The following is a 27,104-nucleotide window of genomic DNA, read 5'->3' as shown; positions in this document are numbered from 1 at the left end:
CTCAAGGGAAATGAGAGAACACTATACACCATCCAAGATATTAAAATATTGTCAAGGCCCAACGCGGCTGAATACTCTGAGGAGATGGCCTGTTAGGTGCCGCCTTTCAACTTTTCCCCCTTAGTATGGTGGTCAGTAACATGCGGGAGACTGCGGAGGGGGTCATTTTTTTAATTGGGAACTGATGTGCTTTTACTCAATTCGGGAACCTCACAAGCCATATTTGTAGTATTTTGCAAAAAATTGCAAGAGATGTTTACAAGTCGACGGTTAAAGTGGATGCTCGTATTGAGTTTGCTAGAGTTGATTTGCCAAGCCTTAGATAGCTCAGTTGGTAGAGCGGAGGACTGTAGTGGTAAAACAGGCATCATTAGGTCGCTGGTTCAAATCCAGCTCGAAGGACTCTTGCCAAATGCACATTTTATTGAATACTTGGAAAGTAAAATACTTGGAAAGTAAAATAACAGACAATTTATAATTATATTATATTTCATCACTGAAAATAGATGCCTTTTGCTTTGAGGCTGTGGCCACGTTATTTTTCTGTCCAAAACGAATCTTCATTGGTTTCCTGTCAGGTGTTTTGGATCCCCATCTCTTGCTATGAACTGGCAAAACAGCACAATCCCCTTGACAATCTTGATTTCTCAAGGGAAATGAGAGAACACTATACACCATCCAAGATATTAAAATATTGTCAAGGCCCAACACGGCTGAATACTCTGAGGAGATGGCCTGTGAGGGGCCGCCTTTCAACTTTTCCCCCTTAGTATGGTGGTCATTAACATTAGGGAGACTGCGGAGGGGGTCATTTTTTTAATTGGGAACTGATGTGCTTTTACTCAATTCGGGAACGTCACAAGCCAAATTTGTAGTATTTTGCACGAATTTCAAGAGATGTTTACAAGTCGACGGTTGAAGTGGAAGCTCGTATTGAGTTTGCTAGAGAACAATTTGCCAAGCCTTCGATAGCTCAGTTGGTAGAGCGGAGGACTGTAGTGGTAAAACAGGCATCCTTAGGTCGCTGGTTCAAATCCGGCTCAAAGGACTTTTGCCAAATCCACATTTTATTGAATACTTGGAAAGTAAAATACTTGGAAAGTAAAATAACAGACAATTTATAATTATATTATATTTCATCACTGAAAATAGATGCCTTTTGCTTTGAGGCTGTGGCCACGTTATTTTTCTGTCCGACACCAATCTTCGTTGGTTTCCTGTCAGGTGTTTTGGATCCCCATCTCTTGCTATGAACTGGCAAAACAGCAGAATCCCCTTGACAATCTTGATTTCTCAACGGAAATGAGAGAACACTATACACCATCCAAGATATTAAAATATTGTCAAGGCCCAACACGGCTGAATACTCTGAGGAGATGGCCTGTGAGGCGCCGCCTTTCAACTTTTCCCCCTTAGTATCGTGGTCAGTAACATGCGGGAGACTGCGGAGGGGGTCATTTTTTTAATTGGGAACTGATGTGCTTTTACTCAATTCGGGAACCTCACAAGCCAAATTTGTAGTATTTTGCACAAATTGCAAGAGATGTTTACAAGTCGACGGTTAAAGTGGATGCTCGTATTGAGTTTGCTAGAGTTGATTTGCCAAGCCTTAGATAGCTCAGTTGGTAGAGCCGAGGACTGTAGTGGTAAAACAGGCATCATTAGGTCGCTGGTTCAAATCCAGCTCGAAGGACTCTTGCCAAATGCACATTTTATTGAATACTTGGAAAGTAAAATACTTGGAAAGTAAAATAACAGACAATTTATAATTATATTATATTTCATCACTGAAAATAGATGCCTTTTGCTTTGAGGCTGTGGCCACGTTATTTTTCTGTCCAACACGAATCTTCATTGGTTTCCTGTCAGGTGTTTTGGATCCCCATCTCTTGCTATGAACTGGCAAAAAAGCTCAGTTGGTAGAGGGGAGGACTGTAGTGGTAAAACAGGCATCCTTAGGTCACTGGTTCAAATCCGGCTCAAAGGACTTTTGCCAAATGCAAATTTTATTGAATACTTGGAAAGTAAAATACTTGGAAAATAACATAACAGACAATTTATAATTATATTATATTTCATCACTGAAAATAGATGCCTTTTGCTTTGAGGCTGTGGCCACGTTATGTTTCTGTCCAACACCAATCTTCATTGGTTTCCTGTGAGGTGTTACGGATCCCCATCTCTTGCTATGAACTGGCAAAACAGCAGAATCCCCTTGACAATCTTGATTTCTCAAGGGAAATGAGAGAACAGTATACACCATCCAAGATATTAAAATATTGTCAAGGCCCAACACGGCTGAATACTCTGAGGAGATGGCCTGTGAGGCGCCGCCTTTCAACTTTTCCCCCTTAGTATGGTGGTCAGTAACATGCGGGAGACTGCAGAGGGGGTCATTTTTTTAATTGGGAACTGATGTGCTTTTACTCAATTCGGGAACGTCACAAGCCAAATTTGTAGTATTTTGCACGAATTGCAAGAGATGTTTACAAGTCGACGGTTGAAGTGGAAGCTTGTATTAAGTTTGCTAGAGAACAATTTGCCAAGCCTTCGATAGCTCAGTTGGTAGAGCGGAGGACTGTAGTGGTAAAACAGGCATCCTTAGGTCCCTGGTTCAAATCCGGCTCGAAGGACTTTTGCCAAATGCACATTTTATTGAATACTTGGAAAGTAAAATACTTGGAAAGTAAAATAACAGACAATTTATAATTATATTATATTTCATCACTGAAAATAGATGCCTTTTGCTTTGAGGCTGTGGCCACGTTATTTTTCTGTCCGACACCAATCTTCGTTGGTTTCCTCTGAGGTATTTTGGATCCCCATCTCTTGCTATGAACTGACAAAACAGCAGAATCCCCTTGACAATCTTGATTTCTCAAGGGAAATGGGAGAACACTATACACCATCCAAGATATTAAAATATTGTCAAGGCCGAACACTGATGAATACTCTGAGGAGATGGCCTGTGAGGCGCCGCCTTTCAACTTTTCCTCCTTTGTATGGTGGTCAGTAACATGCGGGAGACTGCGGAGGGGGTCATTTTTTTAATTGTGAACTGATGTGCTTTTACTCAATTCGGGAACCTCACAAGCCAAATTTGTAGTATTTTGCACGAATTGCAAGAGATGTTTGAATGTTGAAGGTTGAAGTGGAAGCTCGTATTGAGCTTGCTAGAGACTGATTTGCCAAGCCTTCGATAGGCTTGGCAATTAACATTAGGGAGACTGCGGAGGGGGTCATTTTTTTAATTGGGAACTGATGTGCTTTTACTCAATTCGGGAACGTCACAAGCCAAATTTGTAGTATTTTGCACGAATTTCAAGAGATGTTTACAAGTCGACGGTTGAAGTGGAAGCTCGTATTGAGTTTGCTAGAGAACAATTTGCCAAGCCTTCGATAGCTCAGTTGGTAGAGCGGAGGACTGTAGTGGTAAAACAGGCATCCTTAGGTCGCTGGTTCAAATCCGGCTCAAAGGACTTTTGCCAAATGCACATTTTATTGAATACTTGGAAAGTAAAATACTTGGAAAGTAAAATAACAGACAATTTATAATTATATTATATTTCATCACTGAAAATAGATGCCTTTTGCTTTGAGGCTGTGGCCAAGTTATTTTTCTGTCCGACACCAATCTTCGTTGGTTTCCTGTCAGGTGTTTTGGATCCCCATCTCTTGCTATGAACTGGCAAAACAGCAGAATCCCCTTGACAATCTTGATTTCTCAACGGAAATGAGAGAACACTATACACCATCCAAGATATTAAAATATTGTCAAGGCCCAACACGGCTGAATACTCTGAGGAGATGGCCTGTGAGGCGCCGCCTTTCAACTTTTCCCCCTTAGTATCGTGGTCAGTAACATGCGGGAGACTGCGGAGGGGGTCATTTTTTTAATTGGGAACTGATGTGCTTTTACTCAATTCGGGAACCTCACAAGCCAAATTTGTAGTATTTTGCACAAATTGCAAGAGATGTTTACAAGTCGACGGTTAAAGTGGATGCTCGTATTGAGTTTGCTAGAGTTGATTTGCCAAGCCTTAGATAGCTCAGTTGGTAGAGCGGAGGACTGTAGTGGTAAAACAGGCATCATTAGGTCGCTGGTTCAAATCCAGCTCGAAGGACTCTTGCCAAATGCACATTTTATTGAATACTTGGAAAGTAAAATACTTGGAAAGTAAAATAACAGACAATTTATAATTATATTATATTTCATCACTGAAAATAGATGCCTTTTGCTTTGAGGCTGTGGCCACGTTATTTTTCTGTCCAACACGAATCTTCATTGGTTTCCTGTCAGGTGTTTTGGATCCCCATCTCTTGCTATGAACTGGCAAAACAGCACAATCCCCTTGACAATCTTGATTTCTCAAGGGAAATGAGAGAACACTATACACCATCCAAGATATTAAAATATTGTCAAGGCCCAACACGGCTGAATACTCTGAGGAGATGGCCTGTGAGGCGCCGCCTTTCAACTTTTCCCCCTTAGTATGGTGGTCATTAACTTGAGGGAGACTGCGGAGGGGGTCATTTTTTTAATTGGGAACTGATGTGCTTTTACTCAATTCGGGAACGTCACAAGCCAAATTTGTAGTATTTTGCACGAATTTCAAGAGATGTTTACAAGTCGACGGTTGAAGTGGAAGCTCGTATTGAGTTTGCTAGAGAACAATTTGCCAAGCCTTCGATAGCACAGTTGGTAGAGCGGAGGACTGTAGTGATAAAACAGGCATCCTTAGGTCGCTGGTTCAAATCCGGCTCAAAGGACTTATGCCAAATGCACATTTTATTGAATACTTGGAAAGTAAAATACTTGGAAAGTAAAATAACAGACAATTTATAATTATATTATATTTCATCACTGAAAATAGATGCCTTTTGCTTTGAGGCTGTGGCCACGTTATTTTTCGTTCCGACACCAATCTTCGTTGGTTTCCTGTCAGGTGTTTTGGATCCCCATCTCTTGCTATGAACTGGCAAAACAGCAGAATCCCCTTGACAATCTTGATTTCTCAAGGGAAATGAGAGAACACTATACACCATCCAAGATATTAAAATATTGTCAAGGCCCAACACGGCTGAATACTCTGAGGAGATGGCCTCTGAGGCGCCGCCTTTCAACTTTTCCCCCTTAGTATCGTGGTCAGTAACATGCGGGAGACTGCGGAGGGGGTCATTTTTTTAATTGGGAACTGATGTGCTTTTACTCAATTCGGGAACCTCACAAGCCAAATTTGTAGTATTTTGCACGAATTGCAAGAGATGTTTACAAGTCGACGGTTGAAGTGGAAGCTCGTATTGAGTTTGCTAGAGGGTGATTAGCCAAGCCTTCGATAGCTCAGTTGGTAGAGCGGAGGACTGTAGTGTTAAAACAGGCATCCTTAGGTCGCTGGTTCAAATCCGGCTCGAAGGACTTTTGCCAAATGCACATTTTATTGAATACTTGGAAAGTTAAATACTTGGAAAGTAAAATAACAGACAATTTATAATCATATCATATTTCATCACTGAAAATAGATGCCTTTTGCTTTGAGGCTGTGGCCACGTTATTTTTCTGTCCGACACCAATCTTCGTTGGGTTCCTGTGAGGTGTTTTGGATCCCCATCTCTTGCTATAAACTGACAAAACAGCAGAATCCCCTTGACAATCTTGATTTCTCAAGGGAAATGGGAGAACACTATACACCATCCAAGATATTAAAATATTGTCAAGGCGGAACACTGATGAATACTCTGAGGAGATGGCCTGTGAGGCGCCGCCTTTCAACTTTTGCCCCTTAGTATGGTGGTCAGTAACATGCGGGAGACTGCGGAGGGGGTCATTTTTTTAATTGGCAACTGATGTGCTTTTACTCAATTCGGGAACCTCACAAGCCAAATTTGTAGTATTTTGCACAAATTGCAAGGGATGTTTACAAGTTGACGGTTGAAGTGGATGCTCGTATTGAGTTTGCTAGAGTTGATTTGCCAAGCCTTCGATAGCTCAGTTGGTAGAGCGGAGGACTGTAGTGGGAAAACAGGCATCCTTAAGTCGCTGGTTCAAATCCGGCTCGAAGGACTCTTGCCAAATGCACATTTTATTGAATACTTGGAAAGTAAAATACTTGGAAAGTAAAATAACAGACAATTTATAATTATATTATATTTCATCACTGAAAATAGATGCCTTTTGCTTTGAGGCTGTGGCCACGTTATTTTTCTGTCCAACACGAATCTTCATTGGTTTCCTGTCAGGTGTTTTGGATCCCCATCTCTTGCTATGAACTGGCAAAACAGCAGAATCCCCTTGACAATCTTGATTTCTCAAGGGAAATGAGAGAACACTATACACCATCCAAGATATTAAAATATTGTCAAGGCCCAACACGGCTGAATACTCTGAGGAGATGGCCTGTGAGGCGCCGCCTTTCAACTTTTCCCCCTTAGTATGGTGGTCATTAACATGCGGGAGACTGCGGAGGGGGTCATTTTTTTAATTGGGAACTGATGTGCTTTTACTCAATTCGGGAACCTCACAAGCCAAATTTGTAGTATTTTGCACGAATTGCAAGCGATGTTTACAAGTCGACGGTTGAAGTGGAAGCTCGTATTGAGTTTGCTAGAGAATGATTTGCCAAGCCTTCGATAGCTCAGTTGGTAGAGCGGAGGACTGTAGTGGTAAAACAGGCATCCTTAGGTCGCTGGTTCAAATCCGGCTCGAAGGACTTTTGCCAAATGCACATTTTATTGAATACTTGGAAAGTTAAATACTTGGAAAGTAAAATAACAGACAATTTATAATCATATCATATTTCATCACTGAAAATAGATGCCTTTTGCTTTGAGGCTGTGGCCACGTTATTTTTCTGTCCGACACCAATCTTCGTTGGTTTCCTGTGAGGTGTTTTGGATCCCCATCTCTTGCTATAAACTGACAAAACAGCAGAATCCCCTTGACAATCTTGATTTCTCAAGGGAAATGGGAGAACACTATACACCATCCAAGATATTAAAATATTGTCAAGGCGGAACACTGATGAATACTCTGAGGAGATGGCCTGTGAGGCGCCGCCTTTCAACTTTTGCCCCTTAGCATGGTGGTCAGTAACATGCGGGAGACTGCGGAGGGGGTCATTTTTTTAATTGGGAACTGATGTGCTTTTACTCAATTCGGGAACCTCACAAGCCAAATTTGTAGTATTTTGCACAAATTGCAAGGGATGTTTACAAGTCGACGGTTGAAGTGGATGCTCGTATTGAGTTTGCTAGAGTTGATTTGCCAATCCTTCGATAGCTCAGTTGGTAGAGCGGAGGACTGTAGTGGGAAAACAGGCATCCTTAGGTCGCTGGTTCAAATCCGGCTCGAAGGACTCTTGCCAAATGCACATTTTATTGAATACTTGGAAAGTAAAATACTTGGAAAGTAAAATAACAGACAATTTATAATTATATTATATTTCATCACTGAAAATAGATGCCTTTTGCTTTGAGGCTGTGGCCACGTTATTTTTCTGTCCAACACGAATCTTCATTGGTTTCCTGTCAGGTGTTTTGGATCCCCATCTCTTGCTATGAACTGGCAAAACAGCAGAATCCCCTTGACAATCTTGATTTCTCAAGGGAAATGAGAGAACACTATACACCATCCAAGATATTAAAATATTGTCAAGGCCCAACACGGCTGAATACTCTGAGGAGATGGCCTGTGAGGTGCCGCCTTTCAACTTTTCCCCCTTAGTATGGTGGTCAGTAACATGCGGGAGACTGCGGAGGGGGTAATTTTTTTAATTGGGAACTGATGTGCTTTTACTCAATTCGGGAACCTCACAAGCCAAATTTGTAGTATTTTGCACGAATTGCAAGAGATGTTTGCATGTCGACGGTTGAAGTGGAAGCTCGAATTGAGCTAGCTAGAGAATGATTTGCCAAGCCTTCGATAGCTCAGTTGGTAGAGCGGAGGACTGTAGTGGTAAAACAGGCATCCTTAGGTCACTGGTTCAAATCCGGCTCGAAGGACTTTTGACAAATGCAAATTTTATTGAATACTTGGAAAGTAAAATACTTGGAAAATAAAATAACAGACAATTTATAATTATATTATATTTCCTCACTGAAAATAGATGCCTTTTGCTTTGAGGCTCTGGCCACGTTATTTTTCTGTCCAACACGAATCTTCATTGGTTTCCTGCGAGGTGTTTTGGATCCCCATCTCTTGCTATGAACTGGCAAAACAGCAGAATCTCCTTGACAATCTTGATTTCTCAAGGAAAATGAGAGAACACTATACACCATCCAAGGTATTAAAATATTGTCAAGGCCCAACACTGCTGAATACTCTGAGGAGATGGCCTGTGAGGCGCCGCCTTTCAACTTTTCCCCCTTAGTATGGTGGTCAGTAACATGCGGGAGACTGCAGAGTGGGTTATTTTTTTAATTGTCAACTGATGTGCTTTTACTCAATTCGGGAACCTCACAAGCCAAATTTGTAGTATTTTGCACGAATTGCAAGAGATGTTTGCATGTCGACAGCTGAAGTGGAAGCTCGTATTGAGCTTGCTAGAGAACAATTTTCCAAGCCTTCGATAGCTCCGTTGGTAGAGCGGAGGGCTGTGGTGGTAAAAGAGGCATCCTTAGGTCGCTCGTTCAAATCCGGCTCGAAGGACTTTTGCCAAATGCAAATTTTATTGAATACTTGGAAAGTACAATACTTGGAAAATAACATAACAGACAATTTATAATTATATTATATTTCATCACTGAAAATAGATGCCTTTTGCTTTGAGGCTGTGGCCACGTTATGTTTCTGTCCAACACCAATCTTCATTGGTTTCCTGTGAGGTGTTTTGGATCCCCATCTCTTGCTATGAACTGGCAAAACAGCAGAATCCCCTTGACAATCTTGATTTCTCAAGGGAAATGAGAGAACACTATACACCATCCAAGATATTAAAATATTGTCAAGGCCCAACACGGCTGAATACTCTGAGGAGATGGCCTGTCAGGCGCCGCCTTTCAACTTTTCCTCCTTAATGTGCTGGTCAGTAACATGCGGGAGACTGCGGAGGGGGTCATTTTCTTAATTGGGAACTGATGTGCTTTTACTCAATTCGGGAACCTCACAAGCCAAATTTGTAGTATTTTGCACGAATTGCAAGAGATGTTTACAAGTCGACGGTTGAAGTGGAAGCTCGTATTGAGTTTGCTAGAGTTGATTTGCCAAGCCTTCGATAGCTCAGTTGGTAGAGCGGAGGACTGTAGTTGTAAAACAAGCATCCTTAGGTCGCTGGTTCAAATCCGGCTCGAAGGACTTTTGCCAAATGCAAATTTTATTGAATACTTGGAAAGTAAAATACTTGGAAAGTAAAATAACAGACAATTTATAATTATATTATATTTCATCACTGAAAATAGATGCCTTTTGCTTTGAGGCTGTGGCCACGTTATTTTTCTGTCCAACACCAATCTTCATTGGTTTCCTGTGAGGTGTTTTGGATCCCCATCCCTTGCTATGAACTGGCAAAACAGCAGAATCCCCTTGACAATCTTGATTTCTCAAGGGAAATGAGAGAACACTATACACCATCCAAGATATTAAAATATTGTCAAGGCCCAACACGGCTGAATACTCTGAGGAGATGGCCTGTGAGGCGCCGCCTTTCAACTTTTCCCCCTTAGTATGGTGGTCATTAACATGCGGGAGACTGCGGAGGGGGTCATTTTTTTAATTGGGAACTGATGTGCTTTTACTCAATTCGGGAACCTCACAAGCCAAATTTGTAGTATTTTGCACGAATTGCAAGAGATGTTTACAAGTCGACGGTTGAAGTGGAAGCTCGTATTGAGTTTGCTAGAGAATGATTTGCCAAGCCTTCGATAGCTCAGTTGGTAGAGCGGAGGACTGTAGTGGTAAAACAGGCATCCTTAGGTCGCTGGTTCAAATCTGGCTCGAAGGACTTTTGCCAAATGCAAATTTTAGTGAATACTTGGAAAGTAAAATACTTGGAAAGTAAAATAACAGACAATTTATAATTATATTATATTTCATCACTGAAAATAGATGCCTTTTGCTTTGAGGCTGTGGCCACGTTATTTTTCTGTCCGACACCAATCTTCGTTGGTTTCCTGTGAGGTGTTTTGGATCCCCATCTCTTGCTATGAACTGACAAAACAGCAGAATCCCCTTGACAATCTTGATTTCTCAAGGGAAATGGGAGAACACCATACACCATCCAAGATATTAAAATATTGTCAAGGCCGAACACTGATGAATACTCTGAGGAGATGGCCTGTGAGGCGCCGCCTTTCAACTTTTCCTCCTTAGTATGGTGGTCAGTAACATGCGGGAGACTGCGGAGGCGGTCATTTTTTTAATTGGGAACTGATGTGCTTTTACTCAATTCGGGAACCTCACAAGTCAAATTTGTAGTATTTTGCACGAATTGCAAGAGATGTTTGCATGTCGACGGTTGAAGTGAAAGTTCGAATTGAGCTTGCTAGAGAACGGTTTGCCAAGCCTTCGATAGCTCAGTTGGTAGAGGGGAGGACTGTAGTGGTAAAACAGGCATCCTTAGGTCACTGGTTCAAATCCGGCTCAAAGGACTTTTGCCAAATGCAAATTTTATTGAATACTTGGAAAGTAAAATACTTGGAAAATAACATAACAGACAATTTATAATTATATTATATTTCATCACTGAAAATAGATGCCTTTTGCTTTGAGGCTGTGGCCACGTTATGTTTCTGTCCAACACCAATCTTCATTGGTTTCCTGTGAGGTGTTACGGATCCCCATCTCTTGCTATGAACTGGCAAAACAGCAGAATCCCCTTGACAATCTTGATTTCTCAAGGGAAATGAGAGAACAGTATACACCATCCAAGATATTAAAATATTGTCAAGGCCCAACACGGCTGAATACTCTGAGGAGATGGCCTGTGAGGCGCCGCCTTTCAACTTTTCCCCCTTAGTATGGTGGTCAGTAACATGCGGGAGACTGCAGAGGGGGTCATTTTTTTAATTGGGAACTGATGTGCTTTTACTCAATTCGGGAACGTCACAAGCCAAATTTGTAGTATTTTGCACGAATTGCAAGAGATGTTTACAAGTCGACGGTTGAAGTGGAAGCTTGTATTGAGTTTGCTAGAGAACAATTTGCCAAGCCTTCGATAGCTCAGTTGGTAGAGCGGAGGACTGTAGTGGTAAAACAGGCATCCTTAGGTCGCTGGTTCAAATCCGGCTCGAAGGACTTTTGCCAAATGCACATTTTATTGAATACTTCGAAAGTAAAATACTTGGAAAGTAAAATAACAGACAATTTATAATTATATTATATTTCATCACTGAAAATAGATGCCTTTTGCTTTGAGGCTGTGGCCACGTTATTTTTCTGTCCGACACCAATCTTCGTTGGTTTCCTCTGAGGTATTTTGGATCCCCATCTCTTGCTATGAACTGACAAAACAGCAGAATCCCCTTGACAATCTTGATTTCTCAAGGGAAATGGGAGAACACTATACACCATCCAAGATATTAAAATATTGTCAAGGCCGAACACTGATGAATACTCTGAGGAGATGGCCTGTGAGGCGCCGCCTTTCAACTTTTCCTCCTTTGTATGGTGGTCAGTAACATGCGGGAGACTGCGGAGGGGGTCATTTTTTTAATTGTGAACTGATGTGCTTTTACTCAATTCGGGAACCTCACAAGCCAAATTTGTAGTATTTTGCACGAATTGCAAGAGATGTTTGAATGTTGAAGGTTGAAGTGGAAGCTCGTATTGAGCTTGCTAGAGACTAATTTGCCAAGCCTTCGATAGCTCAGTTGGTAGAGCGGACTCTAGTGGTAAAACAGGCATCCTTAGGTCGCTGGTTCAAATCCGGCTCGAAGGACTTTTGCCAAATACACATTTTATTGAATACTTGGAAAGTAAAATACTTGGAAAGTAAAATAACAGACAATTTATAATTATATTATATTTCATCACTGAAAATAGATGCCTTTTGCTTTGAGGCTGTGACCACCTTATTTTTCTGTCCAACACGAATCTTCATTGGTTTCCTGTGAGGTGTTTTGGATCCCCATCTCTTGCTATGAACTGGCAAAACAGCAGAATCCCCTTGACAATCTTGATTTCTCAAGGGAAATGAGAGAACACTATACACCATCCAAGATATTAAAATATTGTCAAGGCCCAACGCGGCTGAATACTCTGAGGAGATGGCCTGTTAGGTGCCGCCTTTCAACTTTTCCCCCTTAGTATGGTGGTCAGTAACATGCGGGAGACTGCGGAGGGGGTCATTTTTTTAATTGGGAACTGATGTGCTTTTACTCAATTCGGGAACCTCACAAGCCATATTTGTAGTATTTTGCAAAAAATTGCAAGAGATGTTTACAAGTCGACGGTTAAAGTGGATGCTCGTATTGAGTTTGCTAGAGTTGATTTGCCAAGCCTTAGATAGCTCAGTTGGTAGAGCGGAGGACTGTAGTGGTAAAACAGGCATCATTAGGTCGCTGGTTCAAATCCAGCTCGAAGGACTCTTGCCAAATGCACATTTTATTGAATACTTGGAAAGTAAAATACTTGGAAAGTAAAATAACAGACAATTTATAATTATATTATATTTCATCACTGAAAATAGATGCCTTTTGCTTTGAGGCTGTGGCCACGTTATTTTTCTGTCCAAAACGAATCTTCATTGGTTTCCTGTCAGGTGTTTTGGATCCCCATCTCTTGCTATGAACTGGCAAAACAGCACAATCCCCTTGACAATCTTGATTTCTCAAGGGAAATGAGAGAACACTATACACCATCCAAGATATTAAAATATTGTCAAGGCCCAACACGGCTGAATACTCTGAGGAGATGGCCTGTGAGGGGCCGCCTTTCAACTTTTCCCCCTTAGTATGGTGGTCATTAACATTAGGGAGACTGCGGAGGGGGTCATTTTTTTAATTGGGAACTGATGTGCTTTTACTCAATTCGGGAACGTCACAAGCCAAATTTGTAGTATTTTGCACGAATTTCAAGAGATGTTTACAAGTCGACGGTTGAAGTGGAAGCTCGTATTGAGTTTGCTAGAGAACAATTTGCCAAGCCTTCGATAGCTCAGTTGGTAGAGCGGAGGACTGTAGTGGTAAAACAGGCATCCTTAGGTCGCTGGTTCAAATCCGGCTCAAAGGACTTTTGCCAAATCCACATTTTATTGAATACTTGGAAAGTAAAATACTTGGAAAGTAAAATAACAGACAATTTATAATTATATTATATTTCATCACTGAAAATAGATGCCTTTTGCTTTGAGGCTGTGGCCACGTTATTTTTCTGTCCGACACCAATCTTCGTTGGTTTCCTGTCAGGTGTTTTGGATCCCCATCTCTTGCTATGAACTGGCAAAACAGCAGAATCCCCTTGACAATCTTGATTTCTCAACGGAAATGAGAGAACACTATACACCATCCAAGATATTAAAATATTGTCAAGGCCCAACACGGCTGAATACTCTGAGGAGATGGCCTGTGAGGCGCCGCCTTTCAACTTTTCCCCCTTAGTATCGTGGTCAGTAACATGCGGGAGACTGCGGAGGGGGTCATTTTTTTAATTGGGAACTGATGTGCTTTTACTCAATTCGGGAACCTCACAAGCCAAATTTGTAGTATTTTGCACAAATTGCAAGAGATGTTTACAAGTCGACGGTTAAAGTGGATGCTCGTATTGAGTTTGCTAGAGTTGATTTGCCAAGCCTTAGATAGCTCAGTTGGTAGAGCCGAGGACTGTAGTGGTAAAACAGGCATCATTAGGTCGCTGGTTCAAATCCAGCTCGAAGGACTCTTGCCAAATGCACATTTTATTGAATACTTGGAAAGTAAAATACTTGGAAAGTAAAATAACAGACAATTTATAATTATATTATATTTCATCACTGAAAATAGATGCCTTTTGCTTTGAGGCTGTGGCCACGTTATTTTTCTGTCCAACACGAATCTTCATTGGTTTCCTGTCAGGTGTTTTGGATCCCCATCTCTTGCTATGAACTGGCAAAAAAGCTCAGTTGGTAGAGGGGAGGACTGTAGTGGTAAAACAGGCATCCTTAGGTCACTGGTTCAAATCCGGCTCAAAGGACTTTTGCCAAATGCAAATTTTATTGAATACTTGGAAAGTAAAATACTTGGAAAATAACATAACAGACAATTTATAATTATATTATATTTCATCACTGAAAATAGATGCCTTTTGCTTTGAGGCTGTGGCCACGTTATGTTTCTGTCCAACACCAATCTTCATTGGTTTCCTGTGAGGTGTTACGGATCCCCATCTCTTGCTATGAACTGGCAAAACAGCAGAATCCCCTTGACAATCTTGATTTCTCAAGGGAAATGAGAGAACAGTATACACCATCCAAGATATTAAAATATTGTCAAGGCCCAACACGGCTGAATACTCTGAGGAGATGGCCTGTGAGGCGCCGCCTTTCAACTTTTCCCCCTTAGTATGGTGGTCAGTAACATGCGGGAGACTGCAGAGGGGGTCATTTTTTTAATTGGGAACTGATGTGCTTTTACTCAATTCGGGAACGTCACAAGCCAAATTTGTAGTATTTTGCACGAATTGCAAGAGATGTTTACAAGTCGACGGTTGAAGTGGAAGCTTGTATTAAGTTTGCTAGAGAACAATTTGCCAAGCCTTCGATAGCTCAGTTGGTAGAGCGGAGGACTGTAGTGGTAAAACAGGCATCCTTAGGTCCCTGGTTCAAATCCGGCTCGAAGGACTTTTGCCAAATGCACATTTTATTGAATACTTGGAAAGTAAAATACTTGGAAAGTAAAATAACAGACAATTTATAATTATATTATATTTCATCACTGAAAATAGATGCCTTTTGCTTTGAGGCTGTGGCCACGTTATTTTTCTGTCCGACACCAATCTTCGTTGGTTTCCTCTGAGGTATTTTGGATCCCCATCTCTTGCTATGAACTGACAAAACAGCAGAATCCCCTTGACAATCTTGATTTCTCAAGGGAAATGGGAGAACACTATACACCATCCAAGATATTAAAATATTGTCAAGGCCGAACACTGATGAATACTCTGAGGAGATGGCCTGTGAGGCGCCGCCTTTCAACTTTTCCTCCTTTGTATGGTGGTCAGTAACATGCGGGAGACTGCGGAGGGGGTCATTTTTTTAATTGTGAACTGATGTGCTTTTACTCAATTCGGGAACCTCACAAGCCAAATTTGTAGTATTTTGCACGAATTGCAAGAGATGTTTGAATGTTGAAGGTTGAAGTGGAAGCTCGTATTGAGCTTGCTAGAGACTGATTTGCCAAGCCTTCGATAGGCTTGGCAATTAACATTAGGGAGACTGCGGAGGGGGTCATTTTTTTAATTGGGAACTGATGTGCTTTTACTCAATTCGGGAACGTCACAAGCCAAATTTGTAGTATTTTGCACGAATTTCAAGAGATGTTTACAAGTCGACGGTTGAAGTGGAAGCTCGTATTGAGTTTGCTAGAGAACAATTTGCCAAGCCTTCGATAGCTCAGTTGGTAGAGCGGAGGACTGTAGTGGTAAAACAGGCATCCTTAGGTCGCTGGTTCAAATCCGGCTCAAAGGACTTTTGCCAAATGCACATTTTATTGAATACTTGGAAAGTAAAATACTTGGAAAGTAAAATAACAGACAATTTATAATTATATTATATTTCATCACTGAAAATAGATGCCTTTTGCTTTGAGGCTGTGGCCAAGTTATTTTTCTGTCCGACACCAATCTTCGTTGGTTTCCTGTCAGGTGTTTTGGATCCCCATCTCTTGCTATGAACTGGCAAAACAGCAGAATCCCCTTGACAATCTTGATTTCTCAACGGAAATGAGAGAACACTATACACCATCCAAGATATTAAAATATTGTCAAGGCCCAACACGGCTGAATACTCTGAGGAGATGGCCTGTGAGGCGCCGCCTTTCAACTTTTCCCCCTTAGTATCGTGGTCAGTAACATGCGGGAGACTGCGGAGGGGGTCATTTTTTTAATTGGGAACTGATGTGCTTTTACTCAATTCGGGAACCTCACAAGCCAAATTTGTAGTATTTTGCACAAATTGCAAGAGATGTTTACAAGTCGACGGTTAAAGTGGATGCTCGTATTGAGTTTGCTAGAGTTGATTTGCCAAGCCTTAGATAGCTCAGTTGGTAGAGCGGAGGACTGTAGTGGTAAAACAGGCATCATTAGGTCGCTGGTTCAAATCCAGCTCGAAGGACTCTTGCCAAATGCACATTTTATTGAATACTTGGAAAGTAAAATACTTGGAAAGTAAAATAACAGACAATTTATAATTATATTATATTTCATCACTGAAAATAGATGCCTTTTGCTTTGAGGCTGTGGCCACGTTATTTTTCTGTCCAACACGAATCTTCATTGGTTTCCTGTCAGGTGTTTTGGATCCCCATCTCTTGCTATGAACTGGCAAAACAGCACAATCCCCTTGACAATCTTGATTTCTCAAGGGAAATGAGAGAACACTATACACCATCCAAGATATTAAAATATTGTCAAGGCCCAACACGGCTGAATACTCTGAGGAGATGGCCTGTGAGGCGCCGCCTTTCAACTTTTCCCCCTTAGTATGGTGGTCATTAACTTGAGGGAGACTGCGGAGGGGGTCATTTTTTTAATTGGGAACTGATGTGCTTTTACTCAATTCGGGAACGTCACAAGCCAAATTTGTAGTATTTTGCACGAATTTCAAGAGATGTTTACAAGTCGACGGTTGAAGTGGAAGCTCGTATTGAGTTTGCTAGAGAACAATTTGCCAAGCCTTCGATAGCACAGTTGGTAGAGCGGAGGACTGTAGTGATAAAACAGGCATCCTTAGGTCGCTGGTTCAAATCCGGCTCAAAGGACTTATGCCAAATGCACATTTTATTGAATACTTGGAAAGTAAAATACTTGGAAAGTAAAATAACAGACAATTTATAATTATATTATATTTCATCACTGAAAATAGATGCCTTTTGCTTTGAGGCTGTGGCCACGTTATTTTTCGTTCCGACACCAATCTTCGTTGGTTTCCTGTCAGGTGTTTTGGATCCCCATCTCTTGCTATGAACTGGCAAAACAGCAGAATCCCCTTGACAATCTTGATTTCTCAAGGGAAATGAGAGAACACTATACACCATCCAAGATATTAAAATATTGTCAAGGCCCAACACGGCTGAATACTCTGAGGAGATGGCCTCTGAGGCGCCGCCTTTCAACTTTTCCCCCTTAGTATCGTGGTCAGTAACATGCGGGAGACTGCGGAGGGGGTCATTTTTTTAATTGGGAACTGATGTGCTTTTACTCAATTCGGGAACCTCACAAGCCAAATTTGTAGTATTTTGCACGAATTGCAAGAGATGTTTACAAGTCGACGGTTGAAGTGGAAGCTCGTATTGAGTTTGCTAGAGGGTGATTAGCCAAGCCTTCGATAGCTCAGTTGGTAGAGCGGAGGACTGTAGTGTTAAAACAGGCATCCTTAGGTCGCTGGTTCAAATCCGGCTCGAAGGACTTTTGCCAAATGCACATTTTATTGAATACTTGGAAAGTTAAATACTTGGAAAGTAAAATAACAGACAATTTATAATCATATCATATTTCATCACTGAAAATAGATGCCTTTTGCTTTGAGGCTGTGGCCACGTTATTTTTCTGTCCGACACCAATCTTCGTTGGGTTCCTGTGAGGTGTTTTGGATCCCCATCTCTTGCTATAAACTGACAAAACAGCAGAATCCCCTTGACAATCTTGATTTCTCAAGGGAAATGGGAGAACACTATACACCATCCAAGATATTAAAATATTGTCAAGGCGGAACACTGATGAATACTCTGAGGAGATGGCCTGTGAGGCGCCGCCTTTCAACTTTTGCCCCTTAGTATGGTGGTCAGTAACATGCGGGAGACTGCGGAGGGGGTCATTTTTTTAATTGGCAACTGATGTGCTTTTACTCAATTCGGGAACCTCACAAGCCAAATTTGTAGTATTTTGCACAAATTGCAAGGGATGTTTACAAGTTGACGGTTGAAGTGGATGCTCGTATTGAGTTTGCTAGAGTTGATTTGCCAAGCCTTCGATAGCTCAGTTGGTAGAGCGGAGGACTGTAGTGGGAAAACAGGCATCCTTAAGTCGCTGGTTCAAATCCGGCTCGAAGGACTCTTGCCAAATGCACATTTTATTGAATACTTGGAAAGTAAAATACTTGGAAAGTAAAATAACAGACAATTTATAATTATATTATATTTCATCACTGAAAATAGATGCCTTTTGCTTTGAGGCTGTGGCCACGTTATTTTTCTGTCCAACACGAATCTTCATTGGTTTCCTGTCAGGTGTTTTGGATCCCCATCTCTTGCTATGAACTGGCAAAACAGCAGAATCCCCTTGACAATCTTGATTTCTCAAGGGAAATGAGAGAACACTATACACCATCCAAGATATTAAAATATTGTCAAGGCCCAACACGGCTGAATACTCTGAGGAGATGGCCTGTGAGGCGCCGCCTTTCAACTTTTCCCCCTTAGTATGGTGGTCATTAACATGCGGGAGACTGCGGAGGGGGTCATTTTTTTAATTGGGAACTGATGTGCTTTTACTCAATTCGGGAACCTCACAAGCCAAATTTGTAGTATTTTGCACGAATTGCAAGCGATGTTTACAAGTCGACGGTTGAAGTGGAAGCTCGTATTGAGTTTGCTAGAGAATGATTTGCCAAGCCTTCGATAGCTCAGTTGGTAGAGCGGAGGACTGTAGTGGTAAAACAGGCATCCTTAGGTCGCTGGTTCAAATCCGGCTCGAAGGACTTTTGCCAAATGCACATTTTATTGAATACTTGGAAAGTTAAATACTTGGAAAGTAAAATAACAGACAATTTATAATCATATCATATTTCATCACTGAAAATAGATGCCTTTTGCTTTGAGGCTGTGGCCACGTTATTTTTCTGTCCGACACCAATCTTCGTTGGTTTCCTGTGAGGTGTTTTGGATCCCCATCTCTTGCTATAAACTGACAAAACAGCAGAATCCCCTTGACAATCTTGATTTCTCAAGGGAAATGGGAGAACACTATACACCATCCAAGATATTAAAATATTGTCAAGGCGGAACACTGATGAATACTCTGAGGAGATGGCCTGTGAGGCGCCGCCTTTCAACTTTTGCCCCTTAGCATGGTGGTCAGTAACATGCGGGAGACTGCGGAGGGGGTCATTTTTTTAATTGGGAACTGATGTGCTTTTACTCAATTCGGGAACCTCACAAGCCAAATTTGTAGTATTTTGCACAAATTGCAAGGGATGTTTACAAGTCGACGGTTGAAGTGGATGCTCGTATTGAGTTTGCTAGAGTTGATTTGCCAATCCTTCGATAGCTCAGTTGGTAGAGCGGAGGACTGTAGTGGGAAAACAGGCATCCTTAGGTCGCTGGTTCAAATCCGGCTCGAAGGACTCTTGCCAAATGCACATTTTATTGAATACTTGGAAAGTAAAATACTTGGAAAGTAAAATAACAGACAATTTATAATTATATTATATTTCATCACTGAAAATAGATGCCTTTTGCTTTGAGGCTGTGGCCACGTTATTTTTCTGTCCAACACGAATCTTCATTGGTTTCCTGTCAGGTGTTTTGGATCCCCATCTCTTGCTATGAACTGGCAAAACAGCAGAATCCCCTTGACAATCTTGATTTCTCAAGGGAAATGAGAGAACACTATACACCATCCAAGATATTAAAATATTGTCAAGGCCCAACACGGCTGAATACTCTGAGGAGATGGCCTGTGAGGTGCCGCCTTTCAACTTTTCCCCCTTAGTATGGTGGTCAGTAACATGCGGGAGACTGCGGAGGGGGTAATTTTTTTAATTGGGAACTGATGTGCTTTTACTCAATTCGGGAACCTCACAAGCCAAATTTGTAGTATTTTGCACGAATTGCAAGAGATGTTTGCATGTCGACGGTTGAAGTGGAAGCTCGAATTGAGCTAGCTAGAGAATGATTTGCCAAGCCTTCGATAGCTCAGTTGGTAGAGCGGAGGACTGTAGTGGTAAAACAGGCATCCTTAGGTCACTGGTTCAAATCCGGCTCGAAGGACTTTTGACAAATGCAAATTTTATTGAATACTTGGAAAGTAAAATACTTGGAAAATAAAATAACAGACAATTTATAATTATATTATATTTCCTCACTGAAAATAGATGCCTTTTGCTTTGAGGCTCTGGCCACGTTATTTTTCTGTCCAACACGAATCTTCATTGGTTTCCTGCGAGGTGTTTTGGATCCCCATCTCTTGCTATGAACTGGCAAAACAGCAGAATCTCCTTGACAATCTTGATTTCTCAAGGAAAATGAGAGAACACTATACACCATCCAAGGTATTAAAATATTGTCAAGGCCCAACACTGCTGAATACTCTGAGGAGATGGCCTGTGAGGCGCCGCCTTTCAACTTTTCCCCCTTAGTATGGTGGTCAGTAACATGCGGGAGACTGCAGAGTGGGTTATTTTTTTAATTGTCAACTGATGTGCTTTTACTCAATTCGGGAACCTCACAAGCCAAATTTGTAGTATTTTGCACGAATTGCAAGAGATGTTTGCATGTCGACAGCTGAAGTGGAAGCTCGTATTGAGCTTGCTAGAGAACAATTTTCCAAGCCTTCGATAGCTCCGTTGGTAGAGCGGAGGGCTGTGGTGGTAAAAGAGGCATCCTTAGGTCGCTCGTTCAAATCCGGCTCGAAGGACTTTTGCCAAATGCAAATTTTATTGAATACTTGGAAAGTACAATACTTGGAAAATAACATAACAGACAATTTATAATTATATTATATTTCATCACTGAAAATAGATGCCTTTTGCTTTGAGGCTGTGGCCACGTTATGTTTCTGTCCAACACCAATCTTCATTGGTTTCCTGTGAGGTGTTTTGGATCCCCATCTCTTGCTATGAACTGGCAAAACAGCAGAATCCCCTTGACAATCTTGATTTCTCAAGGGAAATGAGAGAACACTATACACCATCCAAGATATTAAAATATTGTCAAGGCCCAACACGGCTGAATACTCTGAGGAGATGGCCTGTCAGGCGCCGCCTTTCAACTTTTCCTCCTTAATGTGCTGGTCAGTAACATGCGGGAGACTGCGGAGGGGGTCATTTTCTTAATTGGGAACTGATGTGCTTTTACTCAATTCGGGAACCTCACAAGCCAAATTTGTAGTATTTTGCACGAATTGCAAGAGATGTTTACAAGTCGACGGTTGAAGTGGAAGCTCGTATTGAGTTTGCTAGAGTTGATTTGCCAAGCCTTCGATAGCTCAGTTGGTAGAGCGGAGGACTGTAGTTGTAAAACAAGCATCCTTAGGTCGCTGGTTCAAATCCGGCTCGAAGGACTTTTGCCAAATGCAAATTTTATTGAATACTTGGAAAGTAAAATACTTGGAAAGTAAAATAACAGACAATTTATAATTATATTATATTTCATCACTGAAAATAGATGCCTTTTGCTTTGAGGCTGTGGCCACGTTATTTTTCTGTCCAACACCAATCTTCATTGGTTTCCTGTGAGGTGTTTTGGATCCCCATCCCTTGCTATGAACTGGCAAAACAGCAGAATCCCCTTGACAATCTTGATTTCTCAAGGGAAATGAGAGAACACTATACACCATCCAAGATATTAAAATATTGTCAAGGCCCAACACGGCTGAATACTCTGAGGAGATGGCCTGTGAGGCGCCGCCTTTCCACTTTTCCCCCTTAGTATGGTGGTCAGTAACATGCGGGAGACTGCGGAGGGGGTCATTTTTTTAATTGGGAACTGATGTGCTTTTACTCAATTCGGGAACCTCACAAGCCAAATTTGTAGTATTTTGCACGAATTGCAAGAGATGTTTACAAGTCGACGGTTGAAGTTGAAGCTCGTATTGAGTTTGCTAGAGAATGATTTGCCAAGCGTTCGATAGCTCAGTTGGTAGAGCGGAGGACTGTAGTGATAAAACAGGCATCCTTAGGTCGCTTCTTCAAATCCGGCTCGAAGGACTTTTGCCAAATGCACATTTTATTGAATACTTGGAAAGTAAAATACTTGGAAAGTAAAATAACAGACAATTTATAATTATATTATATTTCATCACTGAAAATAGATGCCTTTTGCTTTGAGGCTGTGGCCACGTTATTTTTCTGTCCAACACAAATCTTCATTGGTTTCCTGTGAGGTGTTTTGGATCCCCATCTCTTGCTATGAACTGGCAAAACAGCAGAATCCCCTTGACAATCTTGATTTCTCAAGGAAAATGAGAGAACACTATACACCATCCAAGATATTAAAATATTGTCAAGGCCCAACACGGCTGAATACTCTGAGGAGATGGCCTGTGAGGTGCCGCCTTTCAACTTTTCCCCCCTTAGTATGGTGGTCAGTAACATGCGGGAGACTGCGGAGGGGGTCATTTTTTTAATTGGGAACTGATGTGCTTTTACTCAATTCGGGAACCTCACAAGCCAAATTTGTAGTATTTTGCACGAATTGCAAGAGATGTTTGCATGTCGACGGTTGAAGTGGAAGCTCGAATTGAGCTAGCTAGAGAATGATTTGCCAAGCCTTCGATAGCTCAGTTGGTAGAGGGGAGGACTGTAGTGGTAAAACAGGCATCCTTAGGTCGCTGGTTCAAATCCGGCTCGAAGGACTTTTGACAAATGCAAATTTTATTGAATACTTGGAAAGTAAAATACTTGGAAAATAAAATAACAGACAATTTATAATTATATTATATTTCCTCACTGAAAATAGATGCCTTTTGCTTTGAGGCTCTGGCCACGTTATTTTTCTGTCCAACACGAATCTTCATTGGTTTCCTGCGAGGTGTTTTGGATCCCCATCTCTTGCTATGAACTGGCAAAACAGCAGAATCTCCTTGACAATCTTGATTTCTCAAGGAAAATGAGAGAACACTATACACCATCCAAGGTATTAAAATATTGTCAAGGCCCAACACTGCGGAATACTCTGAGGAGATGGCCTGTGAGGCGCCGCCTTTCAACTTTTCCCCCTTAGTATGGTGGTCAGTAACATGCGGGAGACTGCAGAGTGGGTTATTTTTTTAATTGTCAACTGATGTGCTTTTACTCAATTCGGGAACCTCACAAGCCAAATTTGTAGTATTTTGCACGAATTGCAAGAGATGTTTGCATGTCGACAGCTGAAGTGGAAGCTCGTATTGAGCTTGCTAGAGAACAATTTGCCAAGCCTTTGATAGCTCAGTTGGTAGAGCGGAGGGCTGTAGTGGTAAAAGAGGCATCCTTAGGTCGCTCGTTCAAATCAGGCTCGAAGGACTTTTTGCCAAATGCAAATTTTATTGAATACTTGGAAAGTACAATACTTGGAAAATAACATAACAGACAATTTATAATTATATTATATTTCATCACTGAAAATAGATGCCTTTTGCTTTGAGGCTGTGGCCACGTTATGTTTCTGTCCAACACCAATCTTCATTGGTTTCCTGTGAGGTGTTTTGGATCCCCATCTCTTGCTATGAACTGGCAAAACAGCAGAATCCCCTTGACAATCTTGATTTCTCAAGGGAAATGAGAGAACACTATACACCATCCAAGATATTAAAATATTGTCAAGGCCCAACACGGCTGAATACTCTGAGGAGATGGCCTGTCAGGCGCCGCCTTTCAACTTTTCCTCCTTACTGTGCTGGTCAGTAACATGCGGGAGACTGCGGAGGGGGTCATTTTCTTAATTGGGAACTGATGTGCTTTTACTCAATTCGGGAACCTCACAAGCCAAATTTGTAGTATTTTGCACGAATTGCAAGAGATGTTTACAAGTCGACGGTTGAAGTGGAAGCTCGTATTGAGTTTGCTAGAGTTGATTTGCCAAGCCTTCGATAGCTCAGTTGGTAGAGCGGAGGACTGTAGTTGTAAAACAAGCATCCTTAGGTCGCTGGTTCAAATCCGGCTCGAAGGACTTTTGCCAAATGCAAATTTCATTGAATACTTGGAAAGTAAAATACTTGGAAAGTAAAATAACAGACAATTTATAATTATATTATATTTCATCACTGAAAATAGATGCCTTTTGCTTTGAGGCTGTGGCCACGTTATTTTTCTGTCCAACACCAATCTTCATTGGTTTCCTGTGAGGTGTTTTGGATCCCCATCCCTTGCTATGAACTGGCAAAACAGCAGAATCCCCTTGACAATCTTGATTTCTCAAGGGAAATGAGAGAACACTATACACCATCCAAGATATTAAAATATTGTCAAGGCCCAACACGGCTGAATACTCTGAGGAGATGGCCTGTGAGGCGCCGCCTTTCCACTTTTCCCCCTTAGTATGGTGGTCATTAACATGAGGGAGACTGCGGAGGGGGTCATTTTTTTAATTGGGAACTGATGTGCTTTTACTCAATTCGGGAACGTCACAAGCCAAATTTGTAGTATTTTGCTCGAATTTCAAGAGATGTTTACAAGTCGACGGTTGAAGTGGAAGCTCGTATTGAGTTTGCTAGAGAACAATTTGCCAAGCCTTCGATAGCTCAGTTGGTAGAGCGGAGGACTGTAGTGGTAAAACAGGCATCCTTAGGTCGCTGGTTCAAATCCGGCTCAAAGGACTTATGCCAAATGCACATTTTATTGAATACTTGGAAAGTAAAATACTTGGAAAGTAAAATAACAGACAATTTATAATTATATTATATTTCATCACTGAAAATAGATGCCTTTTGCTTTGAGGCTGTGGCCACGTTATTTTTCGTTCCGACACCAATCTTCGTTGGTTTCCTGTCAGGTGTTTTGGATCCCCATCTCTTGCTATGAACTGGCAAAACAGCAGAATCCCCTTGACAATCTTGATTTCTCAAGGGAAATGAGAGAACACTATACACCATCCAAGATATTAAAATATTGTCAAGGCCCAACACGGCTGAATACTCTGAGGAGATGGCCTCTGAGGCGCCGCCTTTCAACTTTTCCCCCTTAGTATCGTGGTCAGTAACATGCGGGAGACTGCGGAGGGGGTCATTTTTTTAATTGGGAACTGATGTGCTTTTACTCAATTCGGGAACCTCACAAGCCAAATTTGTAGTATTTTGCACGAATTGCAAGAGATGTTTACAAGTCGACGGTTGAAGTGGAAGCTCGTATTGAGTTTGCTAGAGAGTGATTAGCCAAGCCTTCGATAGCTCAGTTGGTAGAGCGGAGGACTGTAGTGTTAAAACAGGCATCCTTAGGTCGCTGGTTCAAATCCGGCTCGAAGGACTTTTGCCAAATGCACATTTTATTGAATACTTGGAAAGTTAAATACTTGGAAAGTAAAATAACAGACAATTTATAATCATATCATATTTCATCACTGAAAATAGATGCCTTTTGCTTTGAGGCTGTGGCCACGTTATTTTTCTGTCCGACACCAATCTTCGTTGGGTTCCTGTGAGGTGTTTTGGATCCCCATCTCTTGCTATAAACTGACAAAACAGCAGAATCCCCTTGACAATCTTGATTTCTCAAGGGAAATGGGAGAACACTATACACCATCCAAGATATTAAAATATTGTCAAGGCGGAACACTGATGAATACTCTGAGGAGATGGCCTGTGAGGCGCCGCCTTTCAACTTTTGCCCCTTAGTATGGTGGTCAGTAACATGCGGGAGACTGCGGAGGGGGTCATTTTTTTAATTGGGAACTGATGTGCTTTTACTCAATTCGGGAACCTCACAAGCCAAATTTGTAGTATTTTGCACAAATTGCAAGGGATGTTTACAAGTTGACGGTTGAAGTGGATGCTCGTATTGAGTTTGCTAGAGTTGATTTGTCAAGCCTTCGATAGCTCAGTTGGTAGAGCGGAGGACTGTAGTGGGAAAACAGGCATCCTTAGGTCGCTGGTTCAAATCCGGCTCGAAGGACTCTTGCCAAATGCACATTTTATTGAATACTTGGAAAGTAAAATACTTGGAAAGTAAAATAACAGACAATTTATAATTATATTATATTTCATCACTGAAAATAGATGCCTTTTGCTTTGAGGCTGTGGCCACGTTATTTTTCTGTCCAACACGAATCTTCATTGGTTTCCTGTCAGGTGTTTTGGATCCCCATCTCTTGCTATGAACTGGCAAAACAGCAGAATCCCCTTGACAATCTTGATTTCTCAAGGGAAATGAGAGAACACTATACACCATCCAAGATATTAAAATATTGTCAAGGCCCAACACGGCTGAATACTCTGAGGAGATGGCCTGTGAGGCGCCGCCTTTCAACTTTTCCCCCTTAGTATGGTGGTCATTAACATGCGGGAGACTGCGGAGGGGGTCATTTTTTTAATTGGGAACTGATGTGCTTTTACTCAATTCGGGAACCTCACAAGCCAAATTTGTAGTATTTTGCACGAATTGCAAGCGATGTTTACAAGTCGACGGTTGAAGTGGAAGCTCGTATTGAGTTTGCTAGAGAATGATTTGCCAAGCCTTTGATAGCTCAGTTGGTAGAGCGGAGGACTGTAGTGGTAAAACAGGCATCCTTAGGTCGCTGGTTCAAATCCGGCTCGAAGGACTCTTGCCAAATGTACATTTTATTGAATACTTGGAAAGTTAAATACTTGGAAAGTAAAATAACAGACAATTTATAATCATATCATATTTCATCACTGAAAATAGATGCCTTTTGCTTCGAGGCTGTGGCCACGTTATTTTTCTGTCCGACACCAATCTTCGTTGGGTTCCTGTGAGGTGTTTTGGATCCCCATCTCTTGCTATGAACTTGCAAAACAGCAGAATCCCCTTGACAATCTTGATTTCTCAAGGGAAATGAGAGAACACTATACACCATCCAAGATATTAAAATATTGTCAAGGCGGAACACTGATGAATACTCTGAGGAGATGGCCTGTGAGGCGCCGCCTTTCAACTTTTGCCCCTTAGTATGGTGGTCAGTAACATGCGGGAGACTGCGGAGGGGGTCATTTTTTTAATTGGGAACTGATGTGCTTTTACTCAATTCGGGAACCTCACAAGCCAAATTTGTAGTATTTTGCACAAATTGCAAGGGATGTTTACAAGTTGACGGTTGAAGTGGATGCTCGTATT

General features: G+C 41.5%; 13 non-coding genes across 13 annotated transcripts; all 13 read left to right on the top strand.

Annotated features, from left to right (window-relative positions):
• The first annotated feature begins 5,330 nt into the window (after positions 1-5,330).
• TRNAY-GUA (transfer RNA tyrosine (anticodon GUA)) lies at positions 5,331-5,416 on the top strand. The gene is given in 2 exon segments: positions 5,331-5,367; positions 5,381-5,416. It is a non-coding gene; the product is annotated as a tRNA-Tyr (tRNA).
• Positions 5,417-6,621: 1,205 nt separating this feature from the next.
• TRNAY-GUA (transfer RNA tyrosine (anticodon GUA)) lies at positions 6,622-6,707 on the top strand. The gene is given in 2 exon segments: positions 6,622-6,658; positions 6,672-6,707. It is a non-coding gene; the product is annotated as a tRNA-Tyr (tRNA).
• Positions 6,708-7,266: 559 nt separating this feature from the next.
• On the top strand, positions 7,267-7,352 carry TRNAY-GUA (transfer RNA tyrosine (anticodon GUA)). The gene is given in 2 exon segments: positions 7,267-7,303; positions 7,317-7,352. It is a non-coding gene; the product is annotated as a tRNA-Tyr (tRNA).
• A 1,851-nt stretch (positions 7,353-9,203) lies between these two features.
• On the top strand, positions 9,204-9,289 carry TRNAY-GUA (transfer RNA tyrosine (anticodon GUA)). Its single transcript is given in 2 exon segments — positions 9,204-9,240; positions 9,254-9,289. It is a non-coding gene; the product is annotated as a tRNA-Tyr (tRNA).
• A 1,852-nt stretch (positions 9,290-11,141) lies between these two features.
• Positions 11,142-11,227, top strand: TRNAY-GUA (transfer RNA tyrosine (anticodon GUA)). Its single transcript is given in 2 exon segments — positions 11,142-11,178; positions 11,192-11,227. It is a non-coding gene; the product is annotated as a tRNA-Tyr (tRNA).
• Positions 11,228-17,444: 6,217 nt separating this feature from the next.
• TRNAY-GUA (transfer RNA tyrosine (anticodon GUA)) lies at positions 17,445-17,530 on the top strand. Its single transcript is given in 2 exon segments — positions 17,445-17,481; positions 17,495-17,530. It is a non-coding gene; the product is annotated as a tRNA-Tyr (tRNA).
• A 1,205-nt stretch (positions 17,531-18,735) lies between these two features.
• On the top strand, positions 18,736-18,821 carry TRNAY-GUA (transfer RNA tyrosine (anticodon GUA)). The gene is given in 2 exon segments: positions 18,736-18,772; positions 18,786-18,821. It is a non-coding gene; the product is annotated as a tRNA-Tyr (tRNA).
• A 559-nt stretch (positions 18,822-19,380) lies between these two features.
• TRNAY-GUA (transfer RNA tyrosine (anticodon GUA)) lies at positions 19,381-19,466 on the top strand. The gene is given in 2 exon segments: positions 19,381-19,417; positions 19,431-19,466. It is a non-coding gene; the product is annotated as a tRNA-Tyr (tRNA).
• A 1,851-nt stretch (positions 19,467-21,317) lies between these two features.
• TRNAY-GUA (transfer RNA tyrosine (anticodon GUA)) lies at positions 21,318-21,403 on the top strand. The gene is given in 2 exon segments: positions 21,318-21,354; positions 21,368-21,403. It is a non-coding gene; the product is annotated as a tRNA-Tyr (tRNA).
• Positions 21,404-23,902: 2,499 nt separating this feature from the next.
• Positions 23,903-23,988, top strand: TRNAY-GUA (transfer RNA tyrosine (anticodon GUA)). Its single transcript is given in 2 exon segments — positions 23,903-23,939; positions 23,953-23,988. It is a non-coding gene; the product is annotated as a tRNA-Tyr (tRNA).
• A 1,206-nt stretch (positions 23,989-25,194) lies between these two features.
• On the top strand, positions 25,195-25,280 carry TRNAY-GUA (transfer RNA tyrosine (anticodon GUA)). The gene is given in 2 exon segments: positions 25,195-25,231; positions 25,245-25,280. It is a non-coding gene; the product is annotated as a tRNA-Tyr (tRNA).
• Positions 25,281-25,839: 559 nt separating this feature from the next.
• Positions 25,840-25,925, top strand: TRNAY-GUA (transfer RNA tyrosine (anticodon GUA)). Its single transcript is given in 2 exon segments — positions 25,840-25,876; positions 25,890-25,925. It is a non-coding gene; the product is annotated as a tRNA-Tyr (tRNA).
• Positions 25,926-26,485: 560 nt separating this feature from the next.
• TRNAY-GUA (transfer RNA tyrosine (anticodon GUA)) lies at positions 26,486-26,571 on the top strand. Its single transcript is given in 2 exon segments — positions 26,486-26,522; positions 26,536-26,571. It is a non-coding gene; the product is annotated as a tRNA-Tyr (tRNA).
• Positions 26,572-27,104: the final 533 nt, after the last annotated feature.

Source organism: Ambystoma mexicanum, chromosome 1p, assembly GCF_040938575.1.
Source record: "Ambystoma mexicanum isolate Mex_15411 chromosome 1p, UKY_AmexF1_1, whole genome shotgun sequence".
NCBI classification, from domain to species: Eukaryota; Metazoa; Chordata; class Amphibia; order Caudata; family Ambystomatidae; genus Ambystoma; species Ambystoma mexicanum.
This window is presented reverse-complemented; position numbering and strand designations above follow the sequence as displayed.